The sequence below is a fragment of the Pseudophryne corroboree genome, chromosome 12, assembly GCF_028390025.1.
Source record: "Pseudophryne corroboree isolate aPseCor3 chromosome 12, aPseCor3.hap2, whole genome shotgun sequence".
Lineage (NCBI taxonomy): Eukaryota > Metazoa > Chordata > Amphibia > Anura > Myobatrachidae > Pseudophryne > Pseudophryne corroboree.
The window spans coordinates 152,992,614-153,010,149 of record NC_086455.1 but is presented as its reverse complement, the minus strand read 5'-3'; positions in this window follow the sequence as shown (position 1 = coordinate 153,010,149).

Below are 17,536 nucleotides of genomic sequence, written 5' to 3'. Positions count from 1 at the left end.
CGTGCAAACGCATAGTCGCCGCCCACGGGGGAGTGTATTTTCGCTTTGCAAGAGTGCAAACGCCTGTGCAGCAGAGCGGCTACAAACACATTTTGGCAGAACAAGACCAGCCCCGTAGTTACTTATTCTGTGCGCTGATTGCTGCGACGAAGGTCTTGGAATTGACGTCAGACGCCCGCCCTGCATACAGCTGAACACGCCTGCGTTTTTCCAAACACTCCCAGAAAACGGTCAGTTGACACCCATAAACTCCCACTTCCTGTCAATCTCCTTACGTTCGGCTGTGCGAATGGAATCGTCGCTAGAAGCAGTGCAAAACAACAATGCTCTTTGTACCTGTATGACGCGCGTGCACATTGCGCCCCATATGCATGCGCAGTTTTGCCGTTTTTTTTAAAATGATCGATACGCAGCGAACAACGGTAGCTAGCGATCAACTCTGAATGAGGGCCAAAATTGCCGGAAGAGATGTGCAAACCAACTAAAGTTTCCTGAAGGTGCACTGCCCACATCTGGTTACCAATTCATTTGAACCCCCGAATCCCCAATCTGCACCCCTATTTATCTTAAAACGGTGCCAGATAAAAAGACATGAATGATGTGTGTTGCCTGTATCCAAAGAGTCACAGAGAAACAAGGTAAAATATCATTTAGGAGAACATTTCATTATATTACTGCGATAAACCCTGAGAAAAAATTATGTTAAATGATCCATTTTGTAAAAACTAAAGCGAAACCCGTCACTGTTCCATCTTCCGCAGTCCCCGGGGGGCAGCTGTCAGCGCCAGCGCATTACATTCTCTCATCACACAGCCCAATGTCCGAGAGTAACCTGTCTGTTAGCGCCTCGTACTTCACACACAGCTGAGAATTAATACCTAGCACACAATCCTCAGGACCTCATTTACAGGTCACATCTACAAATCATTACAGCTCACTGGATGAAATGTACAAACAGAAGCCGCTCTCTCGCCCCGGGAGCTGGCATTCTAAATTAGGTAATCTATCATAATGCTTCGTTAACTATAGAGGCTGAAAACCACTGATTTGGGTGGACCTCAGTGTGCCATTCTGGGTACTGATTATCGCTTCCCCATGCCCGGGATAGTGAAGGTAACTGGTGCCCACTGACTGGCAGTGCGTGCCTCTCTGTTTTCTGCTGGTGGGGAGCCTGGCATCGCTCAGCTGACCTGGTGATATTTGTTTCTTAAAGAGGCCATTATGGGGCCCATTTATCAACCAGTGATAAACCTCATTGTGGATGATAAAACTTGTTGCATATGATAAATGGTGCTCCAGCCAATCAGCTCCCAACATCCATTTATCAAACACATGACAGTTAGGAGCTGATTGGCTGAAGCACCTGTTATCATATGCAACAAGTTTTATAATTTACGATGAGTTTTATCACTCGTTGATAAATGGCCCCTATATATAGTTGTCATGTACTGATAGTAATGTCTAGGTGCTGCAATGTGCTGTATATCCCATTTACTGTATAATACAAAACATGTATCAGGGATCATACAGAAGCAGATAGAGTATTGTAGTATTATATTAACAGTATGGGGGTGTACATTAATACTCAGAGAATCAGGGTTACTACAATTAGAAGTTCCTCCCAAAAAGTAAAACACCTTTGGTGTTACATGACTAGCTGACATTTCCATCAGCTTCTAACTGTCATGTTACAGGCTGAGGTCTATGCACTAAGATCTGGAGAGAGATAAAGTATCAGCAAATCAGCTTCTAACTGCCATAATACAGGCTAGAGCCTATGCACTAAGATCTGCAGAGAGACAAAGTACCAGCCAATCAGCTTCTAACTGGCATGTTACAGGCTGTGTTTGAAAAATGACAGCTATGAGCTGATTGGTTGGTACTTTATCTCTTTCCAAAATTTGCTACATCTCCGTATATAACTTATCAGTAATGTTGGATTTTCCAACAGAAACATACAGGCTTTCATCAGGACCGAGGCCTTTAAACGTCTATTTCCAGAATTACATGGCATGATAATACTGAAATACAGACATATTTACATCCAGTATGTAATCTGTCAGGCGGAGCGTTGTAAAAATAGATCAGAGAGAAGACGTTTCTGTCTGTTCAATAGCTGCGTGTCAAAGGAAAAGAGATGATTAATATATATATATATATATATATATATATCTATCGGGGGACACAAACGCGTGTTTCGCTGCTGCGCCAATTATAAGTGAAATGACAATTATAAGCAAACAGACCAAATGAGACGCAATCCTTGATTTATATGTTTTAATTCCTAAAGTCTTCAGAGGTTTTTGTTAGCAAACTAATAAAGGGTATTTACAAAGCTTCTCTCGCTGAATATGTTAATTACGTGTTTGTTTGTGTGTGCGCAAAACGTAGGTAGTTGATTTGAGTCTTCTCATTTTCTCCTAGTATTTTTATTTTTTTAACCACATACAGTAACTATGCCAAACGCAGAGATGATCCATCTGGTGCAATAATGGAAGCTTTCACGCACTGTGTAATACCCCTTTTCCACTAGCTCAGAAAACACGTGTAAATGCACGGGGGCGTGCATTTACCCGTGTTTTTTGCAAGTGGAAAAGGGTCCCCCCGCAAAAACCCGGATCAAGTGACCCGTGAATCCTACCCGGCGATCTACCTGGGTAGGACACGGGAATGATCCGGGTAGGGTTGTAGTGTAAACGGGAGCCGTGTCGATGCGACACGGCTCCCGTTTACACTGTATGGAAGGGCGGCGCTGTGAGATCATGTGATCTCCCAGCGCCGCCCCTGCCGCGTCACTAGCAGCATCACCAACCCGGCAATATGCCGGGTTGGTGACTGCTAATGGGAAAATGGCTGAGCACGGGTCGCAGTCGGGCAGCTCCCGTGTCAGGCTCCCGGCTGCGACACGTGCTCGTAGGTGGAAAAGGGGTATGAGCGATCCCACTTACTCATGTGCACAGTTCCTGTATAGCCTGGTACTTGCCCCCGATGTTGTATAAGAAATCAGACAAGGCTGATTAGTAAAGTCTTGGTGCTTATTATGGATTTTGAAGGGATGGGGGGTGGGGTGGGGTGGGGTGGGGGGCTGGGTTGGGGTGCACACACAGGAAAGGCTGAAATTAGCATTTGCATATTATTGCAGCCATGACTCCGGCAACAGTTGCAAGAATTGAGGCGTCTGAATCAGACCCACGGTCTCTTTCTATTACATTTTCACCTGCTAAAGGAGCTACTACTATCCATTTAATGGCTCATTCATTTCAATGGGGTTAGAACTTGGAGAGAAATCAATGGAAATTACTGGGCTGATGGAATGGGTGTGGAAAGTTCCATGTCAATTACGCCTGGCAGGATGCATTTGCAAAGCTGCCGTGTAATGTATTTTATACGGGATGTAGTTATGTGCCCGGCAGTCAGGAGATCACCGGTCACAATACCGACCCCTGCATCCCGCCCTATCGAAATCCCAACAGTCGGCACGCCGACTAGCAGGGACTATTCCCACTTGTGGGTGTCCACCACTCCCATAGAGTGGGAATAGAACCTGCGGCAGGCCCGCAAGGGGCTACGTATCGCTCGGCCCCAACCGCCCTCCCCCCCTGGCATTATGCGGCCAGGATCCTGGCATCGGTATGCTGAGCGCCGGGAAATGTTGCTGCTTTACAGATGTGTCCATATAAATCTTTTATCGCAGGCAAAGATTCCCGTCACAATGTGGAGATCGCACCGGCGAACGCATTCAGAGAATCGGTGTGCATACGCCGGCAGCGGGAGTAAGATGCTCCTGCTGCCCTACATATGGAGGGGACTCTGACGCAGTGTATGGGCACGGGTAGCGGTCGGGGATGCTCCCAGTACCTGCTGTTTAGAGTAGTTTCCTCTGCGGCATTCACGGGTACGTGCGTATGCATGCACACGAAAATTTTAGCAGAACAAAGGGCTGCAATGGCGTGGCATTGCCTTGAGCCACGTCATGCAGCCCTATTCAGCAAAGATGTGTGAGGACCCATCTGTATATTGCTACTGTATATGCTGTTATATAAACAGTGTCAGACTGGGGCATGGGGTGTGGCTAGTTTCCAGAAGAGGTGTGGCCAGTGACCACATTGGTTTGCCTAACCATTAGAGAGTGCATTGGCTGGGCCTCTTGACAAATTATATCTATATATATATATATATATATATCTATATATATATATATAAAATATTGCAAGTGCAATGTACCAGATTATTAATAGCAATGCACTGTAGAAAATAGTCCATAGACCTATGCAGCATAATATAACATATGCATGATTCAAGTAGTCTGGAACCTGATCGCTAGAAGAAAAGGTGGGGCCCCAGTCAGTGGGGCCCACTGGGGGTTTCCCGTGTATCCCTGTGGGCCAGTCCACCACTGGTTATAAACATAACACCGTATTACTGTAGAACCAAGGCTATAAAAGTAAATGACACAGCCGCATTGACCTAAATAAATACTACCTAGTCTGAGACAATCAATATGTATATGGCCCAGGGGCACATACCACCCTGTCTCTAGGTCAGTCTGCCCCTAGCTATAGTTACACGAGTATATAGAAATGTGCAGTTAGGTTCCATAGAAATCTAAATCCTTCTGAATTATGTGGATCCAAATTGAACCAAAACCCAGTCCGGATCTCCCTAGGAGATCTGATCCAAACCAAGTCCCGATTTGGATCTTACTGCGGTTTCGGAATTCAGCTTTTAAATCTGAATTTTTCGGTTCTGGATTGCAAGAAATACATGATTTTAGCTGGTTTAAACGATTTTTATAAAATAAAAATTTCATCGTTAATAATGAAAGTTTTCTTTTAACGATTTTTAACTGAAGTGAACCAAAACATTTAAGGGTGGTTTTGACAACACCAAAACCAAGAACCAAATCCAAAAACCAAAACACGGGGGTCCGCACACTTCTCAAATTATATATAACATTAAAAAAATTAGACTGATCATGTGAACTTTTCTTCCAATACTCTTCTAAGGTGTATCCTGCTGCGGAATCTCCCTGTCAGTCTTGATAAATTCATACTGACTTACTTCTTGCACTTGTTCCCTGGGGAAAACTGGAGAGGTCCAGGCAGGAAGGATATCATATATTGAGAGAGGAGTAGAAATGTGGACAGGTTGCTGGAAGGTTCTCTACTGTCCTGGGAGCCAGGAGAACTCCCCCTAATTCCGAAAGCGTATTCAAGTATGGATAAGTATTGGGAGCTGGAATTTATGATTTATACAATGCTGGAGACCCAGATATTACCCTACAATTTAGGCCAACAGTCTCTGCCCATGGCCAGCTATTAATATTGTATACTTGCACATTATCTGTAGGGGCTGCCCAGAACTTGTTCCCCTATCCACTCGGAGGAAGAACTGTGAAATCTGTATTGTGATTTTCTCCAGGAAAAGGGGATGTGATCACACCACATAGGGATTGGCCACGTTCCACTTCCTACAGGGGGGGGGGGGGGGTCCCGGGGGGGTCCCGGCCCTTCCGAATCTCTATCCCATAAAAATACTCCTAAGAGAAACTTTCAATGGAAAATATTCTGAAAGGGAACTTTCAGATTGTGTAAAAATCAAACCAATTTCATTCCGGGGCAGGCGTACACCCTTTTGCTTAGTGTTCTGTGAATACCCAAACAAAAAACAATAGTCCATATGCAGACATGGCACTTGTACCTTACATTTATGTGGCAAGGTGGAACAATGACGGTTGGGGGTGTGTAAATGCAGCTTGAGTACGTTTAGGGCGAGCTTGCATAATGCGACCAGTGCAGGCCCACTTGGAGACAGGTACACCTGACGTTAGCGAGTCACCGGCAGGTAGCTGAGGGCTGGCAGTGCCAGAGCCGGCCCTAACCAATATGATGCCCTAGGCAAGATTTTGGCTGGTGCCCCCTAGCACCGCCGCTAGTTCTGCAGGAGATGCCTGGCATGAGTCAGCTGGCAGCTCTGCTAACGTCAGTCGCCTTTTGTTTATGAAAATGCATCATAATATTTGCATTACTATGTGGCTTGGATGCACAAGCAGCTTCTGCTGATTAAAATGATATGCAGCATGCCTATATTCTCTGTGCGACTGCGGCTGTATCTGCATACAAAATGCTACATTACAGTGATTTACAGGAATACACTGCAACGTAGCATTTCATATGCAGATACAGCCGCAGTCAAACACAGAATATAGGCATGCCGCATATCATTTTAATCAGCAGAAGCTGCTGGTGCCCCTAAGCATACCAAATGCCCTAGGCATTTGCCTAGTTTACCTATGCCTAGGGCCGGCTTTGGCTGGCACATTGATGATGATAATGGCCACCGCCAGTGCTAGCTGCCAATTGCAGATTCATCTCTGAAGTGGATAGGAATTTTCCTCATAGGATGGGGTTTTGTGGGCGTATTTTATAATACTACTTTCATTCAGTCATAGATAAGAAGGAAGATTATACATGCTGTATTTATGTATTTCTTACATTACACCTAAAAACAAATACGTTTTTCAGGGATACGGTCATTAGGTCGACAGCACTTAGGTCGACAGTCATTAGGTCGACCACTGTTGGTCGACATGTACTAGGTCAACATGGAAAAAGGTCGACGTGCGTTTTTCACTTTTTTTCTTTTTTGAACTTTTTCATACTTTACGATCCACGTGGACTACGATTGGGAATAGTAACCTGTGCCGAGCGCAGCGGAGCGAGACACCTTGCCCGAAGCATGGCGAGCTGAGTGAGCCATGCGAGGGGACACGTTGCACTAATTGGGGATCCCCGTCACTCTACAATGAAAACGACACCAAAAAAAGTAAAAAAACTCATGTCGACCTTTTTCCATGTCGACCTAGTACAGGTCAACCTATTGACCGTGTTGACCTACTGCCTGTCGACCAACAGTGGTCAACCTAATGACTGTTGACCTACAGATGGGTCCACGTTTATCTTGACCTTTAATAGGGTTAACTGAGACTGGCCAATCGGACTTAATCCCCTGCTGTATTGTTCTCTGTATTGTGTTGCAGCTGAGAACAATAGATGAAGGGTTTATGCTAATAAACCATGGTGTGCCTAGGCACAGAAAACTAGTCAAGATAACTGTGGACCCATCTATATGTGTGATCGACCTAATGACCCATACCCCGTTTGTCATTACCAAATGATAAAATAAAACCCTCTTCTTAGGACCTGGTTGGATGTAAGTGTATCTGGATGCCTGACGTAAAATTGGCGCTTATGGTTTCAGAACTGGACGCTGCCAACTTAGCGTCAGCTGTGAGCGCTTTATAATAAGTTGTGTACATGGAGTCATAGTATAAAGGCCCGAACCTGTGCGCCCTCTCCCCTCCTCCTCCGCCCCATGGCATGGGATCTGTTTGCCATCTCTAGGACGCAAAGGACGTCTTTTCAAAGTTCACATATTCCGGCACTAATAGGAAGGTTAGTAAAATATAACATTTATATTTGCATATGCAACACCGAGATCGTTCCATGCGCCAAGCCACGGTTACATCCCATCAATGAATTCACACAATGACCCTGGCATGGAATTGAGGACTTTTAGGAAGAGACCTGAATTTTAATTAACAAGCACCCTCCTAGCTGGACCATTTCAGGCGTTTTTATAATTAGGACAGCAGAGCTCTGCAAAATGAGGAGGATTAATTGCTCTTGTATAAGGTCTGCCCTCTGTGCCGCTACCAAGCAAGATATTTAGGACTCTAGCTGATATTTGTACAGATAATAATTGCACATTATCGTGTATTTATCATGCTGAAAAACCAATGTATATTTGAGATTTTATTTTAAAAAGTACATGGACATTTTTTTTTATCTGTCATACTAGCTGGGATACCCGGCGTTGTCTGGGTTGAAGAATGGGACTTGAAGTAAATCTGCCGGGAATTTTCACATCATTTCTTTGCTTCCTGTTAAACATCACCGATGTAGTAAATTCGTAATGATTGTATTCGATAGTAGACTTGACCCCGAACTTTAAATTTCCCAAACATGTATGTTGAATCATCTACTGGACCTGTTACTCCAAAAGGTGTAATTTGGAGAACAGAACTATATTTATTGTGTGCTTCTTGTTCCAGCAACCAAAGACTTACAGGGCGGGATGTATTAGGGTACACCACCGCCCCTCGCCGCTTAACGCAGCGATGTTGATCGCATATGTACTAACATATGCGGTCAATATCGCAATGCGGTGACGGAGGCCCCCCGCGATACCTGTGAGGTGGTCTGCGGGGGGTCTCCGTCACCTCCCAGGGGTCTCCACATTGCCCGCACGCCGGGAAGCAGCAGCAGGCTGTCCCCGGCGCCTTCTCCTCCCCCCTGCAGCTGGAAAGACCTCCGGCTGCGTTGTTAGGGGGAGGAGGAGATTACCTTCCTGGACCAGGGCTGCCTGGAGGAAGGTAAGCCGGGGGGGGAAGGGGGGTCAGCGTCTGTGGCGGAGGCGGTCGGCGATAAGAAGCCCATAGGCTTCTATAGGGTATCGCCATCCAGAGATGGCGATACCCTGGACGGCGAAAAACCGGCGGTAGGGTCTTAGTACATTTGAAAATGCGGTAAAAACACAGTTTTTGGGGGTTTTACCGCATTTTTCCTTTAGTACATCCCGCCCACAGTAAGTAGCTCAGGTGGGTCTAAGAGTGGTGGGCGTTTCACCTTGCCCCCCACAGTAACACATACCAGGTGCTCGTCTGCCCCGTGTCTTAACACTGCAGTGCATGCATTGCCCGGACATGTTCCCAATATTTACCTTACGGTGCATCTCATACTGGATAATTGCATCATAGTGAAATGCAGCAGGTTTAGTCTCGCCATGGTTTTAATCTGAGAACTACAGTTCTTGCAGCATTAGCAGATTGTCAAATTTGTGTTGCTGCTGGAGACTCCGTGACTCTTGAGGCTGCGGTTTGTACAGCACTGGCCGACTGGTGGGTTTATCTTGCAGCTGGGGACTCCATAGCCCTGGCTGTACCAGATTGTGCATCTTTCACTGACTGACATGTTTGTCTCGCAGCTGCCAACTCCATGTCTCTTGAGACTGCATGTCTAGCAGCATCGGCTGACTGACGTGTTTGTCTTGCAGCTGGGGACTCCATGGCCCAGGATGCTGCATGTCTAGCAGCATCAGCAGATTGGCGAGCTAGCCAGGCATTGAGAGATTCTCTTTGTCGAGTGGCTGCTTGTCTCTCTTGTTGAGCTGCTAAGCGTGCTTCTACTTCCTCTGAAGTCTTCTCACATCTTGCCACTCTTTTACTTCTACCAGCTGAAGAGTTGCGACCCAGACTAGGTTGTTTTTTTGGTGGCATGACTTTACTGAATATTAGTCTGTGGTTATGCTTTAACAGTGAATGGTCCTGAAAAGCACTACACTATTGAAGGATGAGATGTGAAAAGAAGTAAACTTAGTTTGAATGTGGTATACTAAAGGGGAAAAGCTTTGAAAAGGAACACAGAAGTCCTTCACACCTGGATAACAATGCAGATTAGGAGTAAATGTCAGTGCAGGCAGGCGTATTCTCTGATTTACAGAGCAGAACTCAGTATACAGTATTTTCCAAAATCTCTGCAGTACAGAAATCACTACGGTACAGAAATGATTGCAGACCAACATTGGAGACCAAGGGGTCTATTAATCTAGAAGTGAAAAAGTGGAGAAACAGACCAGTAGAGAAGTTGCCTATGGCAACCAATCAGCATCTCCCTTATATTTTATAGAATGTACTTGATAAAGGCTTCCTTCAAAGCTGATTGGTGGCCATAGGCTACTTCTCCACTGGTCCTTTTCTCCACTCTTTTTTCACTGCTTCTTGAATAGAGCCCTATGGCTAGTAACTGTTGGTGCAGTGTGACAGTTGATTCTCCCACTCACTGCTCTTCCATTGAAGCTCTGCCTGCCCCCCACTGCTACGTATATCAGCCTGTGCCCTCAGATCAGCGCCGTTTCTGGCACTGGCGGACAGCCTGAGCAAAGTTGCTTGAACAAAAATTTCAGGGGCTCCACGGCCTAGTTGGCAGTCACCATGTAGGCCTCCGTGGCCCTGACAAAGTTCCAACCTAGGTAAAAACCTAATCCTGGTCAAACTACACCACCATGCCAAATTTGGTGGAGTTAGGTACAAAACTCTGGCTGTGCATAAAGGGCACACACACACACACACACACACACACACACACACTTTCTCGCTCATTTTGTTTAGTTGGCCCTGTTATCTAGATAATTCCCTAATGACAGTCTAGTCTCCAACATGTATGCACAGTAGCAGTCCGGAAACACACCCCAATGGCTCCCACTTCTCTGAAAGAATCCAGCCTCCTAGTCTAGGTAAATATGCGAGCGTGTGTATGTGGAGGGTTACTATTAGAGATGTGCACTTGAAATTTTTCGGGTTTTGTGTTTTGGTTTTGGGTTCGGTTCCGCGGCCGTGTTTTGGGTTCGACCGCGTTTTGGCAAAACCTCACCGAATTTTTTTTGTCGGATTCGGGTGTGTTTTGGATTCGGGTGTTTTTTTCAAAAAACACTAAAAAACAGCTTAAATCATAGAATTTGGGGGTCATTTTGATCCCAAAGTATTATTAACCTCAAAAACCATAATTTCCACTCATTTTCAGTCTATTCTGAACACCTCACACCTCACAATATTATTTTTAGTCCTAAAATTTGCACCGAGGTCGCTGGATGACTAAGCTAAGCGACCCTAGTGGCCGACACAAACACCGGGCCCATCTAGGAGTGGCACTGCAGTGTCACGCAGGATGGCCCTTCCAAAAAACACTCCCCAAACAGCACATGACGCAAAGAAAAAAAGAGGCGCAATGAGGTAGCTGTGTGAGTAAGATAAGCGACCCTAGTGGCCGACACAAACACCTGGCCCATCTAGGAGTGGCACTGCAGTGTCACGCAGGATGGCCCTTCCAAAAAACACTCCCCAAACAGCACATGACGCAAAGAAAAAAAGAGGCGCAATGAGGTAGCTGTGTGAGTAAGATAAGCGACCCTAGTGGCCGACACAAACACCGGGCCCATCTAGGAGTGTCACTGCAGTGTCACGCAGGATGTCCCTTCCAAAAAACCCTCCCCAAACAGCACATGACGCAAAGAAAAAAAGAGGCGCAATGAGGTAGCTGTGTGAGTAAGATAAGCGACCCTAGTGGCCGACACAAACACCTGGCCCATCTAGGAGTGGCACTGCAGATCTTGATCTTTCCCTATTTTTGGAACCTCAACATTTTTGTTCTCCATATTTTAATAGGCACAACTAAAAGGCACCTCAGGTAAACAATGGAGATGGATGGATACTAGTATACTTATGGATGACGAGCGACTGCCGACACAGAGGTAGCTACAGCCTTGGACTACCGTACTGTGTCTGCTGCTAATATAGACTGGATGATAATGAGATAAAATTAAAATATATATATATATCACACTAGTACTGCAGCCGGACAGGTATATATTATGTAATGACGGACCTGCTGGACACTGTCTGTCAGACTCAGCACTGCAGACTCCTAAAGTAAGCTACTAGTATCAAGAAGATAGAAAAAAAAAAAAACACGGGTAGGTGGTATACAATTATGGATGGACGAGCGACTGCCGACACAGAGGTAGCTACAGCCGTGGACTACCGTACTGTGTCTGCTGCTAATATAGACTGGATGATAATGAGATAAAATTAAAATATATATATATATCACACTAGTACTGCAGCCGGACAGGTATATATTATGTAATGACGGACCTGCTGGACACTGTCTGTCAGACTCAGCACTGCAGACTCCTAAAGTAAGCTACTAGTATCAAGAAGATAGAAAAAAAAAAAAACACGGGTAGGTGGTATACAATTATGGATGGACGAGCGACTGCCGACACAGAGGTAGCTACAGCCGTGGACTACCGTACTGTGTCTGCTGCTAATATAGACTGGATGATAATGAGATAAAATTAAAATATATATATATATCACACTAGTACTGCAGCCGGACAGGTATATATTATGTAATGACGGACCTGCTGGACACTGTCTGTCAGCACTGCAGACTCCTAAAGTAAGCTACTAGTATCAAGAAGATAGAAAAAAAAAAAAACACGGGTAGGTGGTATACAATTATGGATGGACGAGCGACTGCCGACACAGAGGTAGCTACAGCCGTGGACTACCGTACTGTGTCTGCTGCTAATATAGACTGGATGATAATGAGATAAAATTAAAATATATATATATATCACACTAGTACTGCAGCCGGACAGGTATATATTATGTAATGACGGACCTGCTGGACACTGTCTGTCAGACTCAGCACTGCAGACTCCTAAAGTAAGCTACTAGTATCAAAAAGATAGAAAAAAAAAAACACGGGTAGGTGGTATACAATTATGGATGGACGAGCGACTGCCGACACAGAGGTAGCTACAGCCGTGGACTACCGTACTGTGTCTGCTGCTAATATAGACTGGATGATATTGAGATAAAATTAAAATATATATATATATCACACTAGTACTGCAGCCGGACAGGTATATATTATGTAATGACGGACCTGCTGGACACTGTCTGTCAGCACTGCAGACTCCTTAAGTAAGCTACTAGTATCAAGAAGATAGAAAAAAAAAAACCACGGGTAGGTGGTATACAATTATGGATGGACGAGCGACTGCCGACACAGAGGTAGCTACAGCCTTGGACTACCGTACTGTGTCTGCTGCTAATATATACTGGATGATAATGAGATAAAATTAAAATATATATATATATATCACACTAGTACTGCAGCCGGACAGGTATATATTATGTAATGACGGACCTGCTGGACACTGTCTGTCAGACTCAGCACTGCAGACTCCTAAAGTAAGCTACTAGTATCAAGAAGATAGAAAAAAAAAAAACCACGGGTAGGTGGTATACAATTATGGATGGACGAGCGACTGCCGACACAGAGGTAGCTACAGCCGTGGACTACCGTACTGTGTCTGCTGCTAATATAGACTGGATGATAATGAGATAAAATTAAAATATATATATATCACACTAGTACTGCAGCCGGACAGGTATATATTATGTAATGACGGACCTGCTGGACACTGTCTGCAGAATGCGTTTATAAAAACACCACACGACGAGTGTTTAACTTTTTCAGGCAGACAATCACAATATACTGGTGGTCAGCAGACAATCACAATACTGGTGGTCAGTGGTCACTGGTCAGTCACACTGGCAGTGGCACTCTGGCAGCAAAAGTGTGCACTGTACTTAAAATATGTACTCCTGCTATAACTGCTCCCCAGTCTCCCCCACAATTAAGCTGTGTGAGCAGTGAGCACTCAGCACAGTCAGATAATGATATACAGTATTACATATGGTGCAGCACACTGGGCTGAGCACAGATATGGTATGTGACTGTATCACACTGTGTATCGTTTTTTTTCAGGCAGAGAACGGATTAATTAAACTGGTGGTCACTGGTCACACTATCAGCAGCAAGTAGTACTCCTCCTAATAATGCTCCCCAAAATTTGTGTCTCTCTCTAGTACTCTAGTCTAAACGGAGAGGACGCCAGCCACGTCCTCTCCCTATCAATCTCAATGCACGTGTGAAAATGGCGGCGACGCGCGGCTCCTTATATAGAATCCGAGTCTCGCGATAGAATACGAGCCTCGCGAGAATCCGACAGCGGGATGATGACGTTCGGGCGCGCTCGGGTTAACCGAGCTAGGCGGGAAGATCCGAGTCGCTCGGCCCCGTGTAAAAAAACCTGAAGTTCGGGCGGGTTCGGATTCCGAGGAACCGAACCCGCTCATCTCTAGTTACTATGCAGGGGGAGGGGATGGGACAGCGCTGGGGGCGGAGCATTTCTGGGAACACACTGTGGTGTTTACAATAGCAAGGGCCATAATTAATAATGAGTGATACTGTATAAGGTGTCTATTGATTTATTGCGAGTATACCTTAACAACACTTTAAGATAGCCAATCAACAACGACACGGAAACAACTGCGTTGGATTTAAAAGGTCATTCATATTTATTCATTGGAATGACCCTATTCGTAAAGGAAAGGCAAGGAAGGCGCTACATTAACCAGCTCCAGTCAACTAGTTCTTATAAAATGGTGGCTACTGAAACGTCCCATCTGGAAAATGGCAGCGACTGAAACGTCCATCTATAAATAAGCATATCCTGCGCTGAGAGGGTCTCACCACCCTTTACTATGGCACAGTGCGGACGCTCCCGCAGAGAAGTGCCCAATAGTCCCCCCGCCAGGGCAGGACACACGCACCATCCTTCAAAACACAACGATCACTTATGCCACAAGTAACCGCTGGTCAGTACCACCTTCCCGCCCAACTGAATTTGAATTGATTCTGAAGAAAATAGCAAGCCAAATGGTATAAAGTTAAATGAATGTTTGGGTGGGTGGGTGGGTGGCCTTCCAAACCAAACAAGAGGAATATTAATATTCAAATTCACTTCATATACCCTAACAAATAAAACTGCCCCTACACTCCCTGATAGGCTAAACCTATCTAACCACAAAAATAAACAAAACTTGATCTGCCTAGCAACCAACTGACCTAAACTTAACCCATCACAAAAATATAAGACTCCTAAATAGTTTCGTGCCTATGCAGCCCTCACCTAATCTATGTCGGACCAACCAATCAGCTGCTGTCATTTTTTCAGTTAGGAGCTGATTGGCTGGAGCACCTTTTAAGATTAGTAATGAGTGACAACAAGTATGGATACATGGCTGCAATCACTAAGAGATGATTACAGTTGTATCAGACACAGGATAAGCAATGAGAGTCAAGAGCTGAGCCGGAGTTGGAACACTGTAGAGCAGGCATGTCCAAACTGCGGCCCTCCAGCTGTTGTGAAACTACATATCCCAGCATGCCCTGACACAGCTTTTCTGTCAGAGAATGCTAAAGTTGTGTCAGGGCATGCTGGGATGTGTAGTTTCTCAACAGCTGGAGGGCCGCAGTTTGGACATGCCTGCTGTAGAGTCTCAGGATAGCCGCAGGGACTAGGCAAAAAGGAAATTGCCTGAGACTGTATATCACAGGGGTTGTGCAGATGAAAGTCACGGACAGGCCGGGTCATGCACAGCATCATACATGTGTGAATCCTCAGTATACCACAGCTGTGAGCACAATGGGGGTCATTCTGACCCGATTGCACGCTGCAGTTTATCGCATGCGCAGTTCTGACCCAATCGCACTGCAGCCAGAGCAGAGTTTAAACGGGGAGGTCAGAGCTCAGAGTCAGCATGCAGCGCGTCGAATCAGCACAAAGAGCTGCCGCACACAGAACTGCCAGGCACAAGTATTACCACCCGGTACAGTGTCTTGTAAAATAACTACATTTTAGTCACATGACTTCATCTGCCAATGGGCCAGAGTGCTCAGTGGAACCTATAGAGGGCAGGGCCAGTGGTGAAGTTCGCTGTATTCAAAAGTGGATGTGCTTGGGTGCGTAGGGGTGGAGTTTGTGTGAAATGTGGGTGTGGTTTAGTTAATTGGAGCTGGTGCTGTTCCTCATTTATATCACAACCTTAGCACTTAGCTGACTGTCATCTAGAGGTGCAGAGAGGTTTACTGGACATCACCATCCACCAATGCTCCAGCTTGTCCGGTAGAAACTGATTTGGGACCCCCTTGCCTGGTCAATGTTACTTGTCCTGCCCCGAACGCACCATACAGCAGAATGAGCTGACCACTCTTGTTAAAGCTCTATTCATTAAATTGAGTTTACAAACACAAGGGTCTATGGGCCTAAATCAAGGTTGGTTGCAAAAAAAAAAAAAATTTCCTCTAATGGGCGAAACCATGTGCACTGCAGGTGGGGCAGATGTAACATGTGCAGAGAGAGTTAGATTTGGGTGGGGGTGTTCAATCTGATATCAAAATTGCAGTGTAAAAATAAAGCAGCCCGTATTTATTACCCTGCACAGAAACGAAATAACCCACCCAAATCTAATCTCTCTGCACATGTTATATCTGCCCCCCACCTGCAGTGCACATGGTTTTGCCCATTAGAGGAAAATGTTATTTTGCAATCAACCTTGAATTAGGCCCTATGTACTTAGCCTTGGAGAGAGATAAAGTGGACGGACGGAGATAAAGTTCCGGCCAATCAGCTCCTAACTGCCATGTTACAGGCTGTGTTTGAAAAATGACAGTTAGGAGCTGTTTGGTTGGTACATTCTCTCGTCCACTTTATCTCTCTCCAATGCTTAGTACATAGACCCCACAGTGTGGAATAAAGATGGGAAAGCGCAAAGCTCTTCTGCAAACGCCTGATTTGCCAGGAACTTCACAGCTGCTCTCGCGTGGACCCTAAACTGCAATGTCACACAAAAGGTCCACGTGAGCGCTGAGCATCCGTCAGAATAACACTTACAAATCTCCAAGATCATAAATCAGGGTGAGTTTTAACTTGACAACATATTTCTTGCTGTGGGCGAGCTTGGTTAGAGCACAATAAAAGTAAATAGACTTCTTGAAGAGGTTTATAGTATCCTCTGCCATCACGAAGAAGAAATATCACATCTATAAAACAGAGCCAGTGGCTCGGCAAACAGCCTCTGAAATGACTGCCTGGTCCCACAGCACAGTGCGGCAGACGGGAAGCCATCAGAACAGGCGCAGAAGGTGACAAGCGTTCCTTTTATTGTCACTTATATTCCAATCTCAGGCCATCTGACCAAAACAGCCACCGGAAAGCTGCGGGAACCACTGGGTGAGGTTACAGCACCAGGGGGAAACTAAACCATGTCTGCGGGGCCCTGCTCACCACAGGATGAACCCATAATCAGTCTGAGAGAAGTCCTGTTCCCGAGTACAGCGGTAGGGATGCATCAGGGATGCGGGATATTCATACGGCCTGTGGATAAAGGGTTAATACACTCATTTACCAGGAAAGAAGTGATGATTTGCCTTTAGGTTATAATCAGTTGATGGAAGCTTGGGAGTTGCTGGTCCGTAGGTCATAGGCCCTCATTCGGAGATGATCGTAGTTGCGATCATTCACACTGACATGCGGGGGGACGCCCAGAACAGGGCTAGTCCACCCCGCATGTCAGTACCCCCCCCCCCCCCACAGAAGTGCAAAGGCATCGCACAGCGGCGATGCCTTTGCACTTCCAGAGTAGCTCCCGACCAGCGCAGCTTTAGCGTGCTGGCCGGGAGCTACTCGTCGCTCCCCGGCCCGCATCGGCTGCGTATGACGTCACGCAGCCGCTGCGGGCCACTCCCCGCACGGTCCGGCCATGCCTGCATTGGCCAGACCGCGCCCACAAAACGGCGGCCAAATGCCGCTGTTCCACCCGCTCCCGCCCAGCAACCGCCTCTGCCTGTCAATCAGGCAGAGGCGATCGCAGCCCCGCTACAGCCTTCGGCCGTCTGGCATGCGCCGGCGCACTACGACACCAGCGCATGCACAGTGGGAACCCGTTCGCTCGGCTGCGATAAAAAGCAGCGAGCGAACGGGTCAGAATGGCCCCCCTAGT